Genomic DNA, 7,500 nt, shown 5'->3' with positions numbered 1-7,500 from the left:
TTTTCCCATCTTCAAAACAAATTTCTCGTTTTCCATCAGCTTATCTGTTTTAATTTGGTTAGCTTTTCAACATTTTGTGTTGGTATTTCGATCAGTCACAGCCAAGGATAGTGAGGTTTCGATAAACAGTGATAAAAGTTTACTGACGATACTGTTCTCTTGTAGAAGAGGGCAGTGACTGGACAGGATAGATCAAGACAGGACAGGACGGTGCTGTGTGGAGTGCAGTGTAGTACAGTAAAGTAAAGTTAACTTTCCTCCCCCCAGCCCCCCCCCCCCCCAAAAAAAAAAAAATCAAAAATAAGATTTGAAGGTTTGTTAATCAATCGCTAAGTAATCGTAATGGAATGTGATGGAAACGTTGTGCTAGCTGGAAAGAAATAAAAATACGGAAAAGAGAACGGAAAGGGAAGAATACTAAAAAGTTGAAGAAAAGACTAGAAACATCGTCCTTACTACTATCAGCTACATTTATTCTTTCTATTAGAAAAACGCTGTGTAACGGTGTCGATAGATCTTCTATTTGAGGGATTTAAGAGGTTCTTGGCACGACAAAAACTCACAGCCAGGGGTTAGGGTTTAGGGGGCTAGGTGGAGGAGCGAGGATGGCACAATCGGTTAGTGCGCGGCCTTGGTGCAAGAGGTCCTGAGTTCGATTCCCGGATCTCACATCCTTGTTTCCACTTCTTTCCATTCTGTGTAGCTTAAGTAGCTTTAAATACCCGTAAAACAGAGCACTGATGGCGAGGGGGGAGTAAAATGAGCGCACCGTCGACCTAACATCATTAACCCACTCTTTGAAAAGCTAATACTAAAATTTCAGATGTCTGAAGTCCTCAAGTCACTTTTTAGACCAGATTAATTTGCCCATAAAAGGATTGTAGAACTACATGTACTGTAGCCCTTGTGAATTCCCAATATTATTGGCTGAAATGGTTAGATGGCAATTATTACTTTTTACTTATAGTATCATTCGATTACAGCAATACATTCGATACAGTCCCCCACGACATCCTTGCTAGTAAACGTAAGGCAACTGATATAAACCGCTACATGTAAGTCATCAATTGGATCATAGACTTTGTTAATCACAAGAAACAGAGAGTTGTGGTAGATGGAAGGTAAAAACGGAGTGCGTAGATATTCATACTATCAATCCTGTGTCCTGTGTCCTACCTTATTCGATAAGCCCTCCTGAAAGGGGATTTGCTGGTGATATTGCCATGGGTATCCCTGTAAGTAAAGGCAGCAACAATTCTAATTAGACTATGGTGGATGAAGTCAATAACATGAAACTTCTTACGAGCAATAAAATGACATCAAACCGTCAAAAAACGTACATGTAGGAAAGACCGTTGTATGGTAATACCACGAAACCGAATCCACCACCAGTAGTTTACCATTGAATGTAAGTGTTGGTTCAAGTTACTTGGTATTTCAATCCAGGAAAACCCCTGTTGCTAGTATCTTCATTCTTGAAAACCAAATAGCGAAAGCAAGCAGTGGGATATACCTATATAGGTCCTCAATTTTCATTTTAATGGAATCAATTTTGCTGTATCATATTGCAAGCAATTTTTTGTTCGAATGGTAACGTCCCATTAGCCAAAGACCATCACTTGTAACCCTGGTGAAAAATGGTAGTGCCTTTTAATCAGCCTTCCACTTCTAGCTTGTTAAAATAGTCACAGTAAGGATTTCACGAGAAAAGATCGACCGAGCATGCTATTTTAGACATAATTAATGAAATCCAAAACATCATGGATAAAAAGCTGTACACATGTTGCATGCAGTATATTGATTAATCTACAGAAGGCTTCCGACACCGTAAACCACTCAATACGGCAAAAACTGAGTCATTATGGGATGCGTGGAATTATAAATGATTCGTTTGCCTCGTATCTTGTAGGACGTAAACAGATTACTGAAATTGGCCCCAAAAACTTAACTGGTAAGGAAATAGTACTATCAGTTCGAGGTCCCCTGCTCTTCCTTTTTTATGTAAATGATATTCGTAATAGCTGTAACCAATTGAAGTTCTGTTAATTTGCGGACGACACGTATCTTTTAAATGCAGATAAAAACCTCAAATCCCTTGAGTCCACGATGACTAATGAGGATTCTATGGTTTACGCTTCGTTAATAGCAAACAAGTTAAATGTAAATATTAAAAAATCGAATTTCGAGTCTAGACAATGCTGTACGCATTATGCTCACGTCAATTTGTGACGCAATGTAATAACCAATCAGGAACGCCCATTTTGGGAAATAAACCAATCATATTGCGAGAAAGTTATAGACAACGCTTGCTCTTTCTTCGCGTCATGATTTTGGTCACGCTCTGAAATAAAAATATTGTGGTAAAAAACAAATCGAAAGTAGTTCAGTGTTGTCTGTACTCTTATCAACAACGATGGTCAAAATTTGTTCTGGACTCACTGCGCCTCGTGAGTCCACAACATTTTGACCACTGTGCTGACGAATATTGTTGTCAACAAGAGTACAGACAACGCTGAACCACTTTCGCTTTGTTAATCTATCTCAGGAATTCATACGTTTCTTTGGAGTGCAAATTAAAATATATGGGCGTGCTTATTGACGAGAACCTCTCATCATATTTCTCACATTGTATCGAAAATATGCATGTCAGTTGGTATCATCACTATATATCAAGACACTTCGTACCCTTGCATACTTTACATCATGTCTATAGATCACTTATCCAGCCCTATCTATTGTGGGTGACCCGAAAACACTGACCCCCGGTCCATGGACCCCTCTACGGACTGGCTCCACGGACTGCCTCACAGACCGGTCCACGGACTACCCTTATGGACCCCCTATAAACCCTTATGGTCCCCTTATGGACCACCCTAAAACAACATAGAAATGAAAATAAATAAAAACTAAAGATTTGACTAACCAGTTGTCTGGATAGACCACTCGTGTCGGTTCTCCCTCGTGTCACTCGTGTCGGCGAAATCTCAACCGTAACGCTCCGCAAATTCAACAGACTAAGGCTCAGGCTCGGGTACAAAGTCTATTAATCACATATTACCCCTTCCTTTGCTGTGGACCGGAATCCTTCGAAAAAGATTGATAATAAGTAAGCTCTATTTGTATTTTCTTTCTTTCCCTCCGCCATTTTGTTCGGATCATTGTCCCGCGGGTTTGTGAACTCGCCCCAGGCTTCTCGATCTCTCAGTCCTGAACAAAATGGCGGAAGAACTTAGTTTAGCGAAGGAAAAGGCAACACGTGAGCCTTAGTCTGATTTGCGGAGCGTAACGGCTGAGATTTCGCCGGCAAGAGTAGTCTATCCAGACAACCGGTATAAACTAATTTTCAGTTGTTATTTATATTTATTGAACGGGGGCAAGCTCGTGTTTCCTGAAAATCTTGTTTGCTTAACTTGAAATCCAGGAACTTTGGATAAATATGGAATAGTCTGCATTTCTGTAGGAAAGTAATGTCGAGTGCCACTTTGTTATACCGGGAGAGATCTTTTTCATATCTCCGTACCGTTTTCAGCGTGTCATGGCCATACCGCTCATGGATGGTCTCATAAAAATTCTTTGACTCGGGCCATTTTAGTTTCAATAGGAATAGTGTTGTTGTAGGGTGGTCCGTATAGGGGGTCCCTAAGAGTAGTCCGTGGACCGGTCCGTAGAGGGGTCCATGGACCGGGGGTCAGTGTTTTCGGGTCACCCATCTATTGTATGGAATAGTTGCGATGGGCCGTACTGGCAAAATCTACAGAATCAAAATCTTACGCCTACAGAAACGGTCTCTTCACCTTATGTTTTTTGGTTACTATAAATCTCACACAATACCTTTCTTCATCTCCTCCAATCTGCTACCTTTAGATCTTCTTTATTTCAAATCTTATTACATGATGTCTTCAACGGTGTTAGAGTCTGGAAGAGCCAATTTGCTCCAATGCGTCACGTGTCTAAAATAAATTTTAAACGCAAAATTCATATTTGCCTCTTCAAAAATTCTTGGAGGCAGATGATTACATTTATCTAATTGATTTGATTAAAAACAGAAAATATCTTGGAGACTCAGTGCATTATATTTGCATATATAATCCATCCCGCTCTTGTCAACATTATCTAAACGTACTATTTCGCACTATGCCTATGTTCTCTTAACTTAAGTACTCAAAGTAAAAAAATATCTTTAAAATTTCCTTTTTTGTTGGAAATATTGTTTAGTTATTTGCTAAGTATCTTCCTCTAATCGTAAATCTCGTCTCTTTAATTGTACACAATTAGTCCTAGTTTTGTCATTGCATTTTCGTCTCTCTCGTTTTAGCTGTTAGTTATTGTAAGTTACTTTTTCATTCTGCAAAGTTGAATTGTTGCGATTTGTCGTGCGTCAAAACCACTTCTCGCCTCGAATAGCTTCAGCTCATTGCGAGCAGTGCTTATTTTACTTTGTATATGCTTTTAAGCCTTTAGTGCACTTTGAACTTTTGAAACTTTAATACGCTGATTAGATCCTTTACCAGGATCCCGTGCATCTATTTTGTTACGTTGGTCCTTAACCTCTACAATTTAGTTACACAAAGTGAGGGCTTGCAAGTATTATGGCTACTCCCGAGACCAATCTAACAGACTATTAATTTGCTTATGGGACAAATTCAAATTCTTGCACAGAATCTATCATAGTCTCTGCAAACGGGCGTTTCGACATAGATATTCCGCCGAAACTAATTTGAATATCAGTAAACTCTAATTGAAGATAAAGACCGTAACTTGTTCAACAAGATAACTACTAGAAAATATCATCTTCTTCAGGAATTGCTCCCGCCGCAACGTATAAGGATTCTAAGAAAAAAGGGGACACGAATACCAGCCTCCTCGTATAAGGACTGAGTGATCTAAAAAGTCGTTTATGAACAAAAACGCTTTTTAGAATTTATAAAACTCCTATATTTTGTTTATGTTTTTGTATCTTATAATTTTAATGTAAACGCAATGTTTTCTCTTTTGTTAACATGCAAAGCCTCACGTCTTTTTTGTGTAGTTTTTAATAAAGACTTTACCTATATATTTCTTTCAAACGTTTTACTCTAACAAAAACAATGGGGCTCATATTCAGTAACGAAGACCTAAGACACCCTTACATGCCTTTGGTAGTGTATCCATACCCCATCATGCACACAATAAACGCAGAATAAAAGTAAAAGGTTACTTCCTAAATAAACTTTGGTGCTTTGTCAAAGGGAGAGTAAAACTGACTGCAGAGACGACAATTTGATTTTATCGAAAAGGTTGATAAAATTTGAATTGTCGGCCATTTTATCTTTTCGCTGTGAATATAAAGATTAATTAATATATAAGTAAGTGCGTCGAGTCTATGAATGAAATCCTAAGGTATGAGAAAGCGAATAAACTATTATTGTGCAGTGTGTTGTCTACTGATTTGTCATAGTAAATAAGTAACTGTAATGTGTTGATTACGCCCCGACTAAATTGACATGATCAGTCTAATGTATTATCATCTTGAACCTGCATATTCCTTAAAAAGTCGTTACTAAAAAAAGTTACAAAACAAATATTAAGATAAATCTGTATTAATAAATGCAATACAATACATTTTTTTAATACGAAAAAATTGTAAAAAAGTAACAAAAATAATTATAACCATAGATATGATACGACATCAGTAAAATAAGTTATGATAACGACATGAAGGCCGGTGTTTTGCATTGGCATAAATTGGAATATCATGTATATCTTTGTGTGTTGTTAGGTAGTTTTACTATACCTGAAATCAAGCACTACTTGATGGAGGCAAGAAATATAAGTTAAATAGAATTGTTGTCAAAATACCTGTTAAGAATTCGTTGTAAAACAACTCGAAATTTGCTTCCTCTACCGACTGGCCTGCACGCCATTTTGCAGTCATCAGCTAAACCCTTTGATAACATGATACAGACGGAACCTCGACCATAAAGTCTTGGACAAGACCTCCATGAGACAACTTTCCAAAATGGGTATCATTTCTGTAGGAAAAAGAGCCATGAAAATGGCGTAAATCTCGAACATTTCGTTTCGCCATAACGTTTCTCGAGTTGGAACGTGGTCGGAAAAAACTGCATAATTTAGTATTAATTAGCAATTCAAATGTGCAGCCAGAATGCGAATTCCTTCGCCATGTTGATTCCTTTCAAATGTAAATTTGAAGCCATTTGAAGAGAAGGTAGTTTTTCCTCATCCAGCCAACACATACAGTATTAAGACAACTTCCTCCTAATAAGATACGGAAGAAATATTTTTCTCTTTCTGCATACTTGCATGTTTACTTTAATGTACTTTATAAAATCAATTTTAAGTCATTTTGTTTTCTCCCATAGATTGTGGAAATTTGATGCCAATTTTTGGTTTGGGGAGGGGAACAGGGTTTTCGCAACGGTGAGAGAATTCTCCTTCTAGCAATGCCGCCCGGGTTTCATTCTTGGACTCAACATCGTATGCGGGTTGGTTTTCTTGGCTGTGTACTTTGCTGCTCTCCGGGTACGTATACCGTCTGCCAGGTGGTTTTCCCACCTCATCAAAAGCCAACACTGACATTTAACTCAATCAGCTTTAACTTCCTTTGATTTTCAATCTCCCCAATTTGCGGAGCACTAACTTGGGCTCAGCTAAATAAGATATATAACCTCTTGTTCTTCGGACAACGAAGCTTCATTAGAAATAAAACACAACGCATTTTTATAAACTTGACTTTTCGTATGCTACAACATACAGTCCCCTTTAAAGATAACTTCAAAAATCACGGTCGTTCAACCTGACTGGTTAACGGATCAAAAACATCGTGACCTGTAAAAGAAGTGAATTATAATATCTTTATTGTCGAAAAGAGTGCTACAGGGACTGGTCTAACAACGTGATGTAGACTCGTACTCTAGAGTGTACGTGAGTGGCAGAAATGTTGAAGAAATGATGTGCATAACAAAATAATTCAATTGCAGTAGAGTAGTTTGGTATTCTCACGTCTTCTAAAAATGTTCTCTTTAGACTGGCTTACCAGTTTTCATCTGGATTAAGCGGAAACAAATATGCGACTTCCAGTTTTCCTTTTACCAAAGGCTTTTAATTATAATAACGAGAATAAATTGCTCAATGGCCTCTCCCTCAGGGGGCTTTTCATGGCCAAAGAAAAAACCAATAGAAAATTATGAATCCCAGCTGGTAAAAGGTGCGGCCAGGTGCGGCCAGGTAGTGGGACCTGGGAATCTTGGAATGTAAACCCTGCACCCAAGCCACTCGTTCACATCTTCCATTACTTTCCGCCGCTTTCATAACCGCAGCAGACTACTATCGGCAGCGTGACACTCCTGTACACGTTGTACGTCGTACAGATGCCCCTCCTCTATCCCTTCCAATCAATGTTGACGCCGACTAAGCTGATGACACTCAACTTCATAAACGATTGGACATTCAGTGTTGAATGAAGTCAAAGAGGAGGGTTGATAGTCCATTTTTACGTAC

At 38.5% G+C, this 7,500-nt stretch overlaps 1 long non-coding RNA gene across 1 annotated transcript in view; it reads right to left on the bottom strand.

Moving 5' to 3' along the window:
* Nucleotides 1-3,160, bottom strand: part of LOC138032460 (uncharacterized) — a 13,280-nt gene extending 10,120 nt beyond the window's left edge. The window contains exons 1-2 of the long non-coding RNA XR_011128372.1: nucleotides 2,924-3,160; nucleotides 1,177-1,233 (exon numbers count right to left, since the gene is read on the bottom strand). This is a non-coding gene — a long non-coding RNA (uncharacterized lncRNA). The remainder of the gene's footprint in view (nucleotides 1-1,176; nucleotides 1,234-2,923) is intronic.
* Between the last annotated feature and the right edge of the window lie 4,340 nt (nucleotides 3,161-7,500).

Source organism: Montipora capricornis, chromosome 14 (assembly GCF_036669925.1).
Source record: "Montipora capricornis isolate CH-2021 chromosome 14, ASM3666992v2, whole genome shotgun sequence".
Classification (NCBI taxonomy): Eukaryota; Metazoa; Cnidaria; class Anthozoa; order Scleractinia; family Acroporidae; genus Montipora; species Montipora capricornis.
Note: the sequence above shows the minus strand (reverse complement) of the source record. Positions and strands in the feature narration are given on the sequence as shown.